The sequence below is a fragment of the Oreochromis niloticus genome, linkage group LG12 (assembly GCF_001858045.2).
Source record: "Oreochromis niloticus isolate F11D_XX linkage group LG12, O_niloticus_UMD_NMBU, whole genome shotgun sequence".
Classification (NCBI taxonomy): domain Eukaryota; kingdom Metazoa; phylum Chordata; class Actinopteri; order Cichliformes; family Cichlidae; genus Oreochromis; species Oreochromis niloticus.
Window position 1 is genome coordinate 32,636,420 of NC_031977.2, and position 17,908 is coordinate 32,654,327.

The following is a 17,908-nucleotide window of genomic DNA, read 5'->3' on the forward strand; positions in this document are numbered from 1 at the left end:
CAGTATTTGATTCAAGTGACTCTGCGTGATTTGTCTGAGTGACTGAAAAAGGGGGGAGTTTGAGAGAAAAGGCAGTGTGTGTGAGACGATTTATGGCGTCTGAAAGAGGTTAGAACATTTAAAAGTGTGCATGAAATATATTTCTTTTGGGATGTAAAGTAGGATGTTTTAAAGTTTGAAAGTGCTTTTAATTCAAGAAATCCATGAGTGATGGTATGAGAGGTTGAGTTTATTTTTCTGATTGAAAATACAAAATGAAAACACACATACACAAATTGTTACATGTGAGATTATTATTGAAATGAATTAGAAGTGAGATAGTTTGAATTTAGAACTCAGTGATAAGATGCATGAATTAAACCTTATTGTAACAAATACTTGCAATGAAGAAAGCAGCTTACACTCAATTAATATGAACGCAAAGCCTTGGTGCCATAGGCAATTTGTTTTTGTTTTGTTTGTTTGTTTTGTAAGTTTGGAAAACAAATTTGTGATCATACTTGTGGATCACAGTGACATATAATGATTAGGCACATGATTTAACAATGACGAGTTTTAGAGCTATGAGTTATGAGCTGTAAGCAATGCAAAGTTTTTTCCTAACTTGAAAGTTTGAAATATGTAAGATGTATGAATTCTTTGGAAAAAAAGGAATAGCCTAACATGCCCTAAGTCAAAATGTAGTGTTGTATCTACAAAGAAGAAAGCAGAAGAAGCATTCAGTAACTTGAAACAGGCATTACAGACAAATACAGTTTTGGCTTTGTCTGATTATGATAAGCCTTTCTACTTACACGTAGATGGACGTGCAGGCCTGTGCAGCCGCAGCAGAAGCAGTAAAAAAGTCAGCTGACATTGTTTTAGGGCACACTCTGATCATCTAAGTACCTCACGCAGTGACTTCAATTTAAAAAAAAAAAAAAAAAGAATAATAAGCAACTTTGTCTTATCTCACACATGTGAGACAACTCCCAAATGCTGGACACTTATTGTTGCTATATGGAAAGTTAGAAAAAGAGTTCGATTAGTCTGCAAAAACTAACTAATGCAAAAACAGGAAATGTGTGTGTCTGTGACAGGAAATCGTGTGAACCCAAAACCTTTGACTTAGAACAGGAACTACATGCCCATATTAGGAGCTGACTGTGTCTAAGAAGCAGACAGAGAGACGCACAGAATGTCAGTATGTTTTTTTTGTTTTGTTTTTTTTAGCAGTACATCATTTTGCATTTGGCAGCATAGAGGAATGATTAAATCTACTGGAAACCCAGCACAACATGGAGATCTTCTAAAGACACTATTAGAAGTGATTATATAGTGATTATATTGCCAAAACAGCTAGCATTGTGTAAATGTGCTGCACATCAGAAAGATAAATCAGAAATAATTAAAGGCAATAACTTTGCAGATCAAGTAGCTAAGTTAGCCGCACAACAAACTGTAGACACATTAATGTCTGCATCCTCTATGTAAATACCACTTGATGTACTTAAAGATGAACAGAAAGCCGCACCAACTACAGAACAGAAGAAATGGTTAAAGTGTGGAGCACGAATATAATAACAACTATAATATGATTTGATGACTTGTGAAGGTAAACCGATATTCCCCAAGTCCCTGTGCAGAACAGCAGCATTAGTGACACATGGGGTGACCCGTGTGTCCTCGGGGGGGGGGGATAGTCCAGGTCCTTAATACACACTTTTATACTCTAGTGATTATAGATTTATCCAGTGTAAAAAGCAGATGCAATCTCAGTGACAAGTGAACCTTTAGAAAAATCCGTCAGAGAAACAACTCTGGCAGAATGGATGGCAAAACTACTAGAAAATAAGGATATTGTTTTGAACAATAAACTGCCGTAAGACTCTCCAGTCTCTTGCAGGTTGAAACCAAGTGTTATTGACAACACCCACAGCCTGTAAAATTGCAGAGAGACCATCTTGGATACATCAGAGCCACTGCAAAAGGTTGAGGTCCCGAGAAGCCCCGACACCGAGGAGGAAGCGCCTACGCTTGGTTGTTTCGGGGGTGAGGGTGGTAAGTGCGTTCTTGGGGCCCCCGTAGGGTAAGCCCGCACTCCAATCTCTATCCGATCAACTTTAGGCAGCCAGGTGTAGGTGTGAAGGGGAACCCTGGTGGTTACCTTGACTACAAAGCTCACCCTTACAGGACCCCAGCCGATGCCAACAGCAGCTGAGCCACGAGGCAGACAGAGAAGATGGACGTACGACAACTTATACCTAATGGACATGACACAAGATCACATCCATCCTTGGATGGAAAATGCTTGATACAGATATGTGTTTAACAAGACCACAGAGAAAGACTGTTATGTTTGCTCGCACATGCCGAGCATATTAACACAACCATATATGGGAAACAACCTGAGACAGGTGCACTAATTCTGATTTCCGACCACCTTCAGAGTGACTTTTGTAAAGTGCACAACAACAACAACAACAACATCATCAACATCCTGATCCAGGAAGAAGCCCTGAACTTTAACAAGTTTTAAAGAGACTGTTGATCATCATTGAATTTTTCTTGATTTTATTTTGCTTTTCTTTACTTATGTTATTCTTTGTTTAAAGCTGTAATTTCACAGATGATAAGTTTATCATTCACAGCATACACAGATGTACTGAAATCTATGAAGATCATGAAGACTTCTTTTCCTATTTTTCAGATGAAGATGAAGTGTAACTAATGATGTAGTAACTGAGAATGTGAAAGACAAGTAGTTACTCACTGATGAATTGTACATTTCACTTCGTGATCAACAGGAGGGAATGTTAAGAGAATATTGTATATGATCAGCTATATGAAATGTATCTCTTTATCTTATTATTAAGGACATGTCTAAGTGACTTTTCACCTAGTAACTTGTGTGCAGCTACTAACCGCTTCCTGTCTTCAGAGAACAGAGAAGTGAAGACTCAGCTCTATTAGAAGAACATGCAAATGTAGTGAAGGGGAAAAACCCGCGGCTCTAAATGACGTTGTTACCTTTGTACACACACATACACACACACACACACTCACACAGAAAAGTATAAATAAAGGACGCGGACAGTCAATAGACGCAGATCCTGTGTACGTGACTGCCCCTCGCGAGGAAAAACTTCTGCAGTGTTTGTGTGTTTTCTAAACTCAGGAGTCTTGGCTAAAGAAAGAACGGCAGGGTGATTTAAAGAAATCCCCTGTCAGAGGCACATACCTTTGTCGTTGTGTGACGAACTCTGTAATCCTCGTCCACACATAAACGCAGAAAAGGAGTTTTAAATAATCTCCGTTTTCGGTGAATCGCAACGCCGTTTACGTGTTGACGAAAGACCCAAACGCATAGAAACAGCTGCGTTTTCAAAAATACCCGTATAGGTGTGGACGTAGCGTAAAAGAGTTAGTAGTATATTTTATTACTACCTGTAATTTATTGCCGTTTACTTGTATTTGCTTAATTGTTTACTAAATGTTTGAGGTGTGATTAAACCGCAATGGAGCAAAATATGGGTGTGTGTGTTTGGAGGATGTGTTTGTGCGGTGGGGGGGGGAGAGGGTGTTAGGTTAGGTGGTGGGGGGTATCGAGAGGAGAAATATTTTATTGCTATTATTTGCTGCTATTTTTATAATCATCATTACCATTTCATGTTAATAGTGATGTTGCATTCAGAGGCATTCAGATGTTCAAATATATGGGTATTATATTAGTCTTTATTACAGGTTGTTATAACCACTTCAAATTGTGGAGTTGAATTTATAATTTAAAGGTTTTTGAATGTTTTTGTATTCTTATACTGAAGTCTTCAGTGGGTGAGAAGCTGACTGCAGGCTGACAGGAAATGCGTCTGCAAGCCATGCTTTTGCAGAAGTGAAACTGTTCAGAGAGCAGATGCACACTCTGTGCACCCACAGACAGACGAGACACACACACACACTTAGTTAGAGGGATCACTGATAGGGGAAAGTTCAAATTGTTTTGCTTGGGGTTGCTTTTAGACTATATTAGGAGGAGCAAACATATTGGCAGATCTGAGAAGGAAAACCTGTGTTATGAAAATGATTTTAATCTTTTATACATGATTGCATTTGAGCTTATTGAAGAGCTGTGGCTCCTGGTCAAGTGAAGGTCAGAAACTCTTGGCGGGCGTTATGATCAGCCAATACACGGTGAGGAGGACAGGAGCTCTGAAAGGAATTGCAACACACCTGCTTACATGACATATGCCTGGAGTTATATCCTTATATCCTTATATTCTTTAGAGCTAAGAGTTAAGTTTGTATCATTTATCACTTATATCCTTTTGAGTAAGTCTTAAGTTTCATTTATGTTCAGTTTGAGTAAGTTTCCTTCATGGTTTGAGTATCATCATTTGAGTGTGACATTTAGGCCAAAAGTCACTCATAGTTCAGCTGTGCACGAGCACAGGCCTTATGTCTGGCTAGGACGAGGGGTGTGAGGTGAGCCGGAGTGCAGGAGAGGTCATGACACATACATAGCATACACTGCAGACACACACATACACACCATAATAGATCTATTTTGGTAAGTAAGAAGTGAAGATGGGTTTTTGCTGCAATTGCAGAATTGTGCCGAAGTACTTAGAGGAAGTGCAACTGATGTTGAGATAAGAAGGCGTACGTGGGGCGACACCGGGATGGAGATGAGACGTAATGTTCTTTAAACTATGTTAAAGTTAGCAGGAACATTTTGTGGTTTTGAGTTGACGTATGCTGTATTGTGTCTGAGAGGGGGGGGAGCAGTATCACCCCCAACCCTATAAAACCTTTGTCTAATTATTTTAAGTTCAGTTCAATCGCTGACGTTGCTCAGTGTTGAACTCCACGCGTGTAAACAATAAATCTTCGCTTTGATCATACCTTCTGGACCAGTGTCATCATTTGAGGTTGAGAACCTCTGTACTCTTTTCTCCAACTTTTGAACCTTAACATTTGGGGGCTCGTTCCGGTGGTTGGAGAGAGAGAAAGACCATTGGAGGTGCTGGACAGGGTCCGAGGTGGTCAGGTGGACAGATACGAGTCAGTGGTCTGAAGTGAGAGACAAGTCGGCTTAAACAAAGGTAAGGCACATACCTGTTGAAGTTTCCAAAATGTGCTAGATTGGATATGACAAAATTGAAGTCTACTCACTGAAAATTACTGGTGAATGTCTGTTTTGATTTTGCTGAAGTTTTTTATGAGGTTTACCGGTTGAAGTAATGATAATGAAGTATAAGTGACAGTACTGAGTAATGAGAATAAAGGAATGAAAAGAGAAAGCAGCTGGAGCTGCTAATTTAGTGTGATAGGGAATTTGGTCATTTTGTGGGTTCAAGTCCCATTGGTTATGCAACCCTTAAGAACTTTCTCGGAGGTGACGCTCCCTGCTGGATAGAGAAATCTATCCTTCACCTAGCGATGACTAGGGATAGTTTCGGGCAACATTCGAGGAGGACTTGGGAATCTCCAAAACTGTTGAGGGTTGTCCTTAATCTTAATCCTGTTTTGGGTGTAGATTGTTGTTTCAAATTACTCTAAATTTTTCTAGGACGACAGCGGCGTCTGTTAAGAAGCGCACTTTTCTCCTTGGTAACGCTTGCGCCTGGGCAGGACGCTGACCCTTGACCTACCGGCGAGTAGGGATAGTACCGTCGACAGCGGGGGAGAACTTGGGAACCTCCAAAATTGCTAGGGGTTCAAGTCCCCTATTCTTGCGCTTTTTTGGCTACCTGTAAATTAAGTTAGGTTTAGAAAATCTGGACAGAGCAGTTTGAGTCTGGTCTGATGAATTGGTCGCAAAAAACCTGGGGTTTGCCCGTTCGAGTCGGTTATGGTAAATTTATTGAAATTGGTAGGAGCGACAAGGCCTAAAAAAAAATCTGTGCAGTTGTAATTAAAGACGTCTGTAATATAAAATATGAGATCTATGAGTAAGATCAGTTTCTGTGTCACCAATGCACAGCCGGATGTGCACTGATGGTGTGTGTAAATGCAAATGAGGAGCGGTGACGCGCAGAGAGGGTGGTTTCAGTTTCGAGAGTATTGAGCTTTATAACTATTGTTTGCCAATATTGTTAAATGCCTGTAATTAAGAGGCTGGTTTTGCTTATTACGAGAGTATAAATACAGTATGAATATATTAGTGTGGATGTATAGAAAATGACTGAATTTTGATAGATGTATATATCTTAAGCCATAAATGCTGGTGTGTTTTATTTTTTCAGTTATGTGTGTGTGGTGAGAAGCTGTGAGGACGATGAGAGGTTTCAGTTTTTCTTTTTCTTTTTTCCTTTTTGACTTGCTCTTTCTGATTATGGAAGGCATGTCCAAAATACTCGTATGAAAGCGTATTTCGAGTGATTTTAACCGTGTGAATGCTGTCAGTATTTGATTTGAGTGACTCTGCATGATTTGTCTGAGTGAGTGGAAAATGGAAGTTTGAGAGAGAAAAGGCAGTGTGTGTGAGACGAGTTATGGCGTCTGAAAGAGGTTAGAACATTTAAAAGTGTGTATGAAATATATTTCTTTTGTGATGAAAAGTAGGATGTTTTAAAGTTTGAAAGTGCTTTTAATTCAAGAAATGCATGAGTGATGTTATGACAGGTTGAGTTTATTTTTTCCGATTGAAAACACATAAGTATATACACTTGGTAAACCCAGTTAAGAGATTATTGGGTGACTGATGCTATAAAACTGACCTAAAGAATGGTCCTGTGTGTGAAGGAGTGTTAATTGTCCTGATGTTTGAAAGAGCTCTAGTTAAATGTGTGTGAATGAAATGAAAGTGTATTGTTTTTGGATCAAGATTTAGTAGAATTACTGATTGTTTGTAGACTGTGAAATTTAAAGGGAGACAGAGTCTGCCTGTTGCCTGCAGAAACAGGAAGTATGTGTGTGTGTGTCGGGGACAGGAACTCTGCATGCCCATAAAAGGAACTGAGTGTGTACAGAGAGAACACAGAGAGACAGATGAGTTACTTCTAGGCACATGAAGCAAATGAAGCCGTTAAGAAGAAGAAATGAATATGATACTAATTATATGCTTTAGTGTGCCAATACAGGTGGACTTCTCTCAACATTGAACCTTAGTAGAACAATAGATTAATAGAATTGGGAGAAAATAAGCCAGGCTTTGGCTCGAAATTGTGCAGCTTGATCTCTCACTTTGTCCTTGACCCTGAGAAGAAGCTTAAAGGCCAGTCAATCGCCTGATGAAGACCGACAGAACATCGTGGACTTGAATACAGCAGGCAAACGACAGTGCCACTGATCCATTAACACTGATGACGACTGACGACCAGCAGCAGCATGTAAGAGTAAAACAACATGTACTGTGAAAATACAGGCTGGGCAGTTGAACAGTGGGATAAAGAATTGTGGAAGAGCACTGGACATTGAGTGTCATATTTGCTATGCTTGGAGCAATCTTGGAAGAGAAGACTGAAAGGATGAATGGAGAAGAAAACAGAACAAATGAAAATAAGACTGAAGGCACTGAATGTGATATTTTGCCATGGTGGGACTTAACTTAAAAGAAAAGACTGTAAAGAAACAGAGAAGAAGACAACAGCTGAGTTGAGACTGTGTTTGCTGGAGCTTTGAAGCTCGAACAGGACACTGTGAATGAAAGAGGACCAGTGAGAGATGAACCTGGACGAGTTGGACTGCGAGAATATAGGATATAATTGGAATGAAAATTGAAGCGGGAACTCATAAGTGTTTAGTGATGTCCACCATATCACGTTTAAAAGAGGTAAACACGAATAGAAAACACACATATACAAATTGTTACATGTGAGATTATTTTTGAAATGGAGCAGAAGTGAGATAGTTTGAATTTAAAGCTCAGTGAAAAGATGCATAAATTAAATATGAATACATAAAAATGCAATGATTAGCACAATATAGGATGCAATGAAGATGCAGCTTACACTTAATTAAGATGATCACCTGCCCTGCAATGAAGAAAGCAGCTTACACTCAATTAGCATGAAATGCAACGATGACGAAAACGCTTACATTCATATTCATGACACAAACATGACATAACTGATATTTGTGGCAGGAAAGAGAGAGAAGTGGGTCGTTTAAGCAATGATGATAATAATGAAAATGTCTTAGTTTTGTTATTTTCAGGAGTAAAGCAGACCCGGACCAACTCTCCAGATCCAGCAGTCGGAAGAAAGTTAGAGGTTAACATCAATGGATAAGTTAAGGCAAGTTTCTGGTTGAATTGTTCACAGCATGATGTGTCCAGGAACCTGAGAAGCAAGCCCTAACACCTGGCTGAAGACCAGGAGTGCTTTTATTCAAGGTGGGAAATCAAAAATGTGGGTTAGTAATTCGGGGAAAAGAAAACTGACTGCTTAACTGGAGAATTGGGAAGGAGTCTGGGAGACTGCGAAGCCATAGATGCAAAATACCACACACAAACAGAAAATGCATTAACCTTACAAAGACAAGCTCATGAAGCTTGTCTAATCAAAGCTTAATGCATAGAGATAGTGATTAAAACTTGGCTAAGAACACAAACATATGTAATTAAATCAGCCTGCTAATTTCATGAGGGTTAAAATGGTGTGAATGTTGAAGAAAATACACTTAAAACACACTTGGATAAAATAGAGTTGTTGTGGAATAACTCAAACGAAGCTGTATGACAAGGGAGTGAGTTATGGAAAAAACAAAAGAGAAGTGATTAGTGTTTATAAGAGTGACTCAGGAGTGCTCTCGTACTGAGTGATCAAAACCAGTGATTAGTATAGAAAGAAAATGAAAATAATTCAATAATGTGATAAGGTTTAAACATGTATTTCTCTTGTCAAGTTGGCTGTTGAGCTGTGTCTATGCAAATTAGCTGGAGTGAGTGAGTGACAAAGACACTTCCTGTGTCTGTGTCTCGGAGGCTTTCAGTTCACGAGAGAGCGGTGGCTGTTGAAGATTATTTGGCGAAATATATAATGGTAAAGTATCAGGATATTTGATTACGGTGCTCAGGTCTGTTCAGAGGCGCAGATTTGGACAGGAAATTTATAATTTAGTGATGACACGTTGTTGAAATCGGTTTATATTTTATGCTGAATGAAAACATGGCAAAGTGAGGAAGGGAGACATTGTGCAAACGGTCTTTGATCTTTTGACGAGGTTTTCGGTGTGTTGAAAGGGTGAACTTTGAGATTGTTTCTGATTTTGGAGGCTGTTGTTTTATTTCAAGAGAGGGAGTTTGATTAAGACATGGATATGTCTGAGAGGGGCCCGGAGAAATTTTGTAGTAGTGCACTCAGGAAAAACCTGTCAGGTGATTTTGTTTTGTACTTTGATGAGCTAATAATCAGCTCTCTTTTTTCATTTTTGTTCTAAGCAGGCCTGGAAGAGAGTGAACGGACGGCGCTGACAAAATTACCAAGTACGAAAATCAGGTGGGCTTTATGGATTATAATTGGCTGAGGGGGAGACTGATTGGCGGCGAGTCTCGGTTTAAAAAAGGATTGTAGCGACTCAATCCAGTCAAAAGTATAGAGAACGATTTTCCTAAAAAGGAATACGAAATAAAACAAATGATTGAGCTCATTTTGCTGATGTGGAGCATCTGACGTGCGCAGAAGGCTGCAGATCAGCAAAAATATCATGTGTGAATGCAAGTGAGTGAATGCGAGTGATTGGACCAAGGGGGGAAATAAATGAAAGGACAAGTGGGAGACTTAAATTTGGGGATGCTGATGTTTGCTTTGAGAAAATTATTTACTGGGGTTAGATTAGGGGATTACATTATATTGTTGGGAGAATGCTAAATGCTAAAAGGGAAACATTGTTTGATGAAATTCAAGTTACCATTAACTGAGGTAACACATGATTAATAACTGTTCTGTTTAAGTTTATTTTTTGTTATGACATAGACTGGGTCATAGAGGGAGAGTATGAAATGTAAAGCACAGGTTTTGTTTCCAGGAAGTTCCAAGGATCCAGACTTTGCATGGAGCAACGATTTGGAGAAGATTTGACATAATAATTTAATTGATTTTGTTCCTTAAACACAGGTTTTCAGGGCTGGAGCAAAATACCGGAGAGGAAGATGGCTGAAGTGTTTGGAGAAATGATATGACTAACCTTTTTTCCTTTTAATTTGTTAAGCTTGGGTGGAGCATTTTTGAGTTTTTTGCCACATGAGATGTGTCAAAAAAGAGAGGGATTTAAGGTTTAATTTGTTTAATTTAAAATGGGTTTTAGTATGATTTTATAACTATTGGGGTTGTTTGATAATTTAGATATGGTAAAACTGGGGCAGAGAATGTTATTTTTAAAGAAAGGAGTAAAATGATCTGAACTCGGTTTAGAAGATAAATTGCTGGTGTTAATCAGAAGTTGTACACCAAATTTAGAGGGAAACTGTGGGAATAAAGGATATGCTTTGGGGAAAATAGTGAACATTTTATGAGAAGAAAATGTGGGATCTCTTTTTGATATTTAGAATAAAGTTGTTATAATGTAGGCTTTAGAAACAGATAGTGGATAGATTTGTTTCTAGGGTAGAGGAGAGCTTTTATGAGGATGTTAAAAGTCTCGCTGACTCAAATGAATAATATTGGAGATTATATATGTAGAAATGATTTTTTCTTACACATTGCAATCGTGCTCATTAACAGAGTTGATGTTCGGTCCAGTTAAGGTCATAAGCTTCGATGAGCGTTATGTCTCAGTCGATATAGTGTAGGGGACTTGGAGCAACAGAAGGATAAACAGCATTCACGCTTACAAACACATATGGTTTAAACATAGGTGAGGCCTAGGGCCTGAAATTCATTTAGCTTTTAACTGAATTTGAGCTGGCCCTGTAACAAGTGACAGACAAGAGGAACTGAATAGGAGTTTGGTTGTAACTAAACTGTGTGACATGTAAAATATTGAGATAACACATGCAGCTCTAAATTAGTCTTATTACATAAAAAGCAGGTACAGAATAACAAATACTTGTTGAAGTGACCAAGTTTTTGTTTAAGACAGAAGCAAAAGGGGAGAAAGCTTATATATTTTGGTTAAGTCTGATAAAGTATAAATTAGAATGAGTCATTACATTAAGAGCAGCAAAATGAAATAAAATGATATATTAAAACAGGTTAAACACAGGAAATGTGAGTTTTTAAAATACAGTTAGAGTTCAGCTTTTAATAGGGGACTTTAGACGAGAGGCACCTGCAGCAGCAGCGACAGTTTTGTGCATAGGATGTTGGTGATCAGATAAGGAACCAACAGGAAGCCTGCAGAGACGTGCAAGCAGTGCATTGAGAGTTTTACAAAGGCTGAGTAATGTTACGAATACGAATACGCAATTAGGTTCATGTTTTGAGTAATATTAGGTTGAATCAGGTTTGAATAAAGAGAGCACTTGAGGAACAGAGTAAGTTAGAGCCGTAGTAGGGAGAAAGTGTTTTCTATCCTTTACAGGAGAAGATTTCCACGAGAGAGGGACCAAGGAAGAACCTGACTTTACCCATGGAGTGTTCTTAGGGGGAGCTGGCATTTCTAGAGAGGGTCAGAGTAATGTTATAAGTGTGTGGTGACCCTCTTCGAGGGCCACCACAAGAGAGGGAGTATCGAGAGGAGAAATATTTTATTGCTATTATTTGCTGCTATTTTTATAATCATCATTACCATTTCATGTTAATAGTGATGTTGCATTCAGAGGCATTCAGATGTTCAAATATATGGGTATTATATTAGTCTTTATTACAGGTTGTTATAACCACTTCAAATTGTGGAGTTGAATTTATAATTTAAAGGTTTTTGAATGTTTTTGTATTCTTATACTGAAGTCTTCAGTGGGTGAGAAGCTGACTGCAGGCTGACAGGAAATGCGTCTGCAAGCCATGCTTTTGCAGAAGTGAAACTGTTCAGAGAGCAGATGCACACTCTGTGCACCCACAGACAGACGAGACACACACACACACTTAGTTAGAGGGATCACTGATAGGGGAAAGTTCAAATTGTTTTGCTTGGGGTTGCTTTTAGACTATATTAGGAGGAGCAAACATATTGGCAGATCTGAGAAGGAAAACCTGTGTTATGAAAATGATTTTAATCTTTTATACATGATTGCATTTGAGCTTATTAAAGAGCTGTGGCTCCTGGTCAAGTGAAGGTCAGAAACTCTTGGCGGGCGTTATGATCAGCCAATACACGGTGAGGAGGACAGGAGCTCTGAAAGGAATTGCAACACACCTGCTTACATGACATATGCCTGGAGTTATATCCTTATATCCTTATATTCTTTAGAGCTAAGAGTTAAGTTTGTATCATTTATCACTTATATCCTTTTGAGTAAGTCTTAAGTTTCATTTATGTTCAGTTTGAGTAAGTTTCCTTCATGGTTTGAGTATCATCATTTGAGTGTGACATTTAGGCCAAAAGTCACTCATAGTTCAGCTGTGCACGAGCACAGGCCTTATGTCTGGCTAGGACGAGGGGTGTGAGGTGAGCCGGAGTGCAGGAGAGGTCATGACACATACATAGCATACACTGCAGACACACACATACACACCATAATAGATCTATTTTGGTAAGTAAGAAGTGAAGATGGGTTTTTGCTGCAATTGCAGAATTGTGCCGAAGTACTTAGAGGAAGTGCAACTGATGTTGAGATAAGAAGGCGTACGTGGGGCGACACCGGGATGGAGATGAGACGTAATGTTCTTTAAACTATGTTAAAGTTAGCAGGAACATTTTGTGGTTTTGAGTTGACGTATGCTGTATTGTGTCTGAGAGGGGGGGGGAGCAGTATCACCCCCAACCCTATAAAACCTTTGTCTAATTATTTTAAGTTCAGTTCAATCGCTGACGTTGCTCAGTGTTGAACTCCACGCGTGTAAACAATAAATCTTCGCTTTGATCATACCTTCTGGACCAGTGTCATCATTTGAGGTTGAGAACCTCTGTACTCTTTTCTCCAACTTTTGAACCTTAACAGGGGGCGCGAACATTTTTCTTGTAAAACAAAGGGGGGCCTGGCAAAAAAAGTTTGGGAACCACTGCTTTAATCTGACATTCAGTGAGGATTATTCTATGTTTAACCTTTGTCTTTGTAAAAATCAGTTGCTGTGCTGTCAGTACACCTGTACATGTCACCACCAACCCTTTCATGTGAATGTGCTGCTACCTACATCTGAAAACCCTGTGTTTATTTGTTAATAACCAACTTCAGATAACGGAAAAATATCCTGGGTATGTTGCACTTGCTTCGTCTGTTGCTGTTGTTGAGATTGTGGACCTTAACTCATCAGATTTAATGTAAACAAACGTTAATGTTGTCATGCCCACTAATAAATCATAGTGCAGTAATAAAAGACTGAGAGGAATCAAGAGGATAAAGATAAGGCTTTGTCCTGACTTCCTGTAGTATCTGGCTTGGCAATAATGTAAAAGTGAAACCATCAGTGTGATTTTATATGATGTCATGCACATTTTTCTACACAGTAGAAGCACATCTGTGTGCTGGTATGTTTAATAATGCAGTGTTTAAATCATGCATTTTGATGACACTAACAGTTTCCCATGTGTGTGCTGAGCTAAACAACCCCAGGAGATACCTTAGCGCTGAACACACAGAACTAAAACATTTTGTCCCATCAACTTAAACTGCAAAATCTTTATTTTTGCAAGTATGTCTTGATAAAAACATGTTTGTGTCATGGTCCTGGGTGTTACCCAGTGTTTTGTGTTTAAATTCTATTTCCTGATTATTGGTTATTCTTGGTTTTGTTCTCTTGATGTTATTTGTAGTTCTGGTTTCTAGTTTAAGTCAGTCTTCCCCTTGTTTCATGTGTTATATTCTTTCAGTCTGTCTCTCAGTGTCAAGTCTGTGTCTTTGGGAGGTTCATGTCTTATGTCAGTGTGCTCAGTGTTGCTTCCCCCCCGTCTCATTAGGTCTAATTTCTCCCAGCTGTGTTTCCCTCCTGTCTCCAATTCCCTGATTACTCCATTGTGTATTTTAGCCCTGTGTTTTCCTTTGCCCTCTGTCATGTCTTACTCTCTATATCCTGTGTGTTTTGTCTCATGTTCCTGTTTAGTTTCTCAGTTCCGATTCAGTCCTTCATACCTTTGTTCAGAGTTTTGTTTTGTTTTTTTGTGAGTTTATTTATCAAGAGTTTTTCCAGCAATAAAAGCTGCGTCCCATCTTTGAGAGTCCTGCATTTTGGGTCCACCATTCCTGCCTGCCACACAGCCTATCATGACAGTTTGACATGATGGTGCCACTAAATATGGCAACTATTGACATATTGGGCGTTTCTCAATATGCGTACTTGTGCGTACTTGCGTTCTCGTGTACTCGTGATACGTCATCAGTCGGAGACCAAGTACTGTTCCAATTTGAAGTACGCATCAAGCCGAGAACGCGAAAAAGTCCCGGATGTGTTCTCGCTCCGCCCGTTTTATCGAGCATGCATCGGTGTGGACTTGGTACAGCTAAATATCCCAGAATGCATTTCGTCCAAACCTCAACAGCGGACTCCCGGCACATCGTTTTCAACCCCCCCCCCCCCCGCTCGCGGTCTTCTCACTACTCAGGTTAAAGAAACCCCAGCAGCTGTCTATAGTATTGAGTGTCCACTAGAATAGAAATAAAAGCGTTCTAACATCTCACCTGCTTGTTTTTATTAAGGTATGTACACGTATGTACATGTACACTATTTTTATTAATAGAGGTTTCACTACTGAGGTTAAATATGATATATAAGTCACTTAGATCACTTCTAAATGTTAATGTTTGGTTTATTTCAGTGTTTTATTTGTTCCTGAGTAAACCGGTTTGGCTGTGATCAAAGTTAAGCTTCATAACATGTTACTCACAGTTAAATTAAGAGGGGACGGCAGTAAAAACTCCGGACCTGTGACATCATCACGTATGCAGGTGTTCCAATTGTACATATCGCGAGTCCGTGCTTGCGTTCTCGGCGGGTACATACTCACCGAGAACGCGAGTACGTACTCGCGTACTTGAGAATTGAGAAACGGCCAACGACATTAGATATTTTGCTTAAAAGCACAATTGTTAATCTCTTAGTGGCACAACAGCAAAGATCAGACATTACCAAAGACCTGAATCATGCTCTGGGTAGCATGAATGCGTGCCTCAGATTCATCACAACAGATTCTGCAGCATTTTAATCTGGATCAGTGACTACATAGATCTGCAGTTTATACCTTCACCAGTGGAATGGCTGAAAAGTATAACAGAAAAATATTTACTTCTGTACTTCACAAAAAACTTCCTGATGGCCATCAAGAAAGAGTTACAGTGATATTTGAGAAGTGAAATGAAGTTTATTGGATTTACAGAAAGTGTGCAATAATTGTTTAAACAAAATCAGGCAGGTGCTTAAGTTTGGGCACTGTTGTCATTTTATTGATTCCAAAACCTTTACAACTAATTATTGGAACTCAAATTGGCTTGGTAGGCTCAGTGACCCCTGACCTACATACACAGGTGAATCCAATAATGCGAAAGAGTATTTAAGAGGGTCAATTGTAAGTTTCCCAACTCTTTTAATTTTCTCTGAAAAGTAGCAACATGGGGTCTCAAAACAACTCTCAAATGACCTGAAGACAAAGATTGTTCACCATCATGGTTTATGGGAAGGATACAGAAAGCTGTCTCAGAGATTTAAGCCGTCTGTTTCCACAGTTAGGAACATATCGAGAAAATGGAAGACCACAGGCTCAGTTCAAGTTAAGGCTCGAAGTGGCAGACCAAGAAAAATCTTGGAGAGACAGAAGCGACGAATGGTGAGAACAGTCAGAGTCAACCCACAGACCAGCACCACAGACCTACAACATCATCTTGCAGCAGATGGAGTCACTGTGCATCGTTCAACCATTCGGCGCACTTTACACAAGGAGATGCTGTATGCGAGAGTGATGCAGAGGAAGCCTTTTCTCCGCCCACAGCACAAACAGAGCCGCTTGAGGTATGCTAAAGCACATTTGGACAAGCCAGCTTCATTCTGGAATAAGGTGCTGTGGACTGATGAAACTAAAATTGAGTTATTTGGGCATAATAAAGGGCGTTATGCATGGAGGAAAAAGAACACAGCATTCCAAGAAAAACACCTGCTACCTACAGTAAAATATGGTGGTGGTTCCATCATGCTGTGGGGCTGTGTGGCCAGTGCAGGGACTGGGAATCTTGTCAAGCTTGAGGGACACATGGATTCCACTCAGTATCAGCAGATTCTGGAGACCAGGAATCAGTGACAAAGCTGAAGCTGCGCCGGGGCTGGCTCTTTCAACAAGACAACGACCCGAAACACTGCTCAAAATCCACTAAGGCATTCATGCAGAGGAACAAGTACAACGTTCTGGAATGGCCATCTCAGTCCCCAGACCTGAATATTATTGAAAATCTGTGGTGTGAGTTAAAGACAGCTGTCCATGCTCGGAAGCCATCAAACCTGAATAAACTAGAGATGTTTTGTAAAGAGGAATGGTCCAAAATACCTTCAACCACAATCCAGACTCTCATTGGAAGCTACAGGAAGCGTTTAGAGGCTGTAATTTCTGCAAAAGGCGGATCTACTAAATATTGATTTCATTTCTCTTTTTGTGGTGCCCAAATTTATGCACCTGCCTGATTTTGTTTAAACAATTATTGCACACTTTCTGTAAATCCAATAAACTTCATTTCACGTCTCAAATATCACTGTGTGTGTCTCCTATAGGATATATTTAACTGACATTTTTTTTATTGTAACAACCAATAATTTATACAGGAAAATAATGACTATTAACAAGGTTCCCCAAACTTTTGCATCGCATTGTATGAGACAGATTTGTAACAGAGCCTTTGCTCTCAGGAAGTTTGAAGTCATTTCCTGATTAATTTTATAATCTCTGCTCTTTTTGTATTCTTGTTAAGTTGCATGCTCCCGTTACGATTTTTTCTGCTTTGTAATTGATGATAATTCAGTGAATGTACTCAGTTGCTTCCCTTTGTTCCCTCCCACATCGCTTTAAGTTTTTGCAGTGTCCAGGTATTTTCTACTACTGTTTGAATTCTCTGTATGTGTGACCCTGTGGACCGGGGGTCTCAAACTCACGGCCCAGGGGCAGGGGCGGATCTAGAGAAATTTTCTTAGGGTGGCATGAGGGTGGCAAAGAACTCAAATGGGGTGGCAAAATCATAGCCTTTTTTTCTTTCAAACACATATGCAGGTGGTTATATATGGTTAAAATAATTCAAATGCAGTAAGTATACATGTTTTTCATATAAATATAGTCTATAACTTAATTACTGTCTGTAGCCCACATAATTACACACTTTAGTTACATGAAACATGCGAGTTTTGATCTTATGTACTCTATAGCCTGTAAAATAAATAAACATGTATCTCAATAAGTATAAAATCCAGAAAGCTACACAACATGGGGCGGTTCATTTACAAACACACGTCTAACTTAAGTTTCACACTGTTTTTTGTTAGAAAACAATCACATTGTTACAGCTTAAATTACACAAAATGTCAGAAATCTGCACTGTCATGAACAAAAATTTAGAACCAATTTTTCATGATTTGTTGGATTAACCCACTGAGGTCTGAAATACAACCAGCAATTTTTGACCCCTTTTGATTTTACGTTTGTATTTCCCCCTCAAATTGTTTCATTTGATTTTTTCTCCTTGCCTTGTTTGGTATCATTCTTTTCAGCTCAACTGAATTTAGTTGTTTTTTCACTGACATACTGCATTAGTACTACTGATCTGAAATCACACAAGTAACTTGCTTACTGTAGAAAAAACAACAGACATGTTGGGTAAATGTTTATACCTTGAAATGAAAATATAAATTGTACATTTTGTAAACATATACAACTATTTATCTAAAAATGCAGCCAATACACCTGCCGTTTTTTTTTTCAT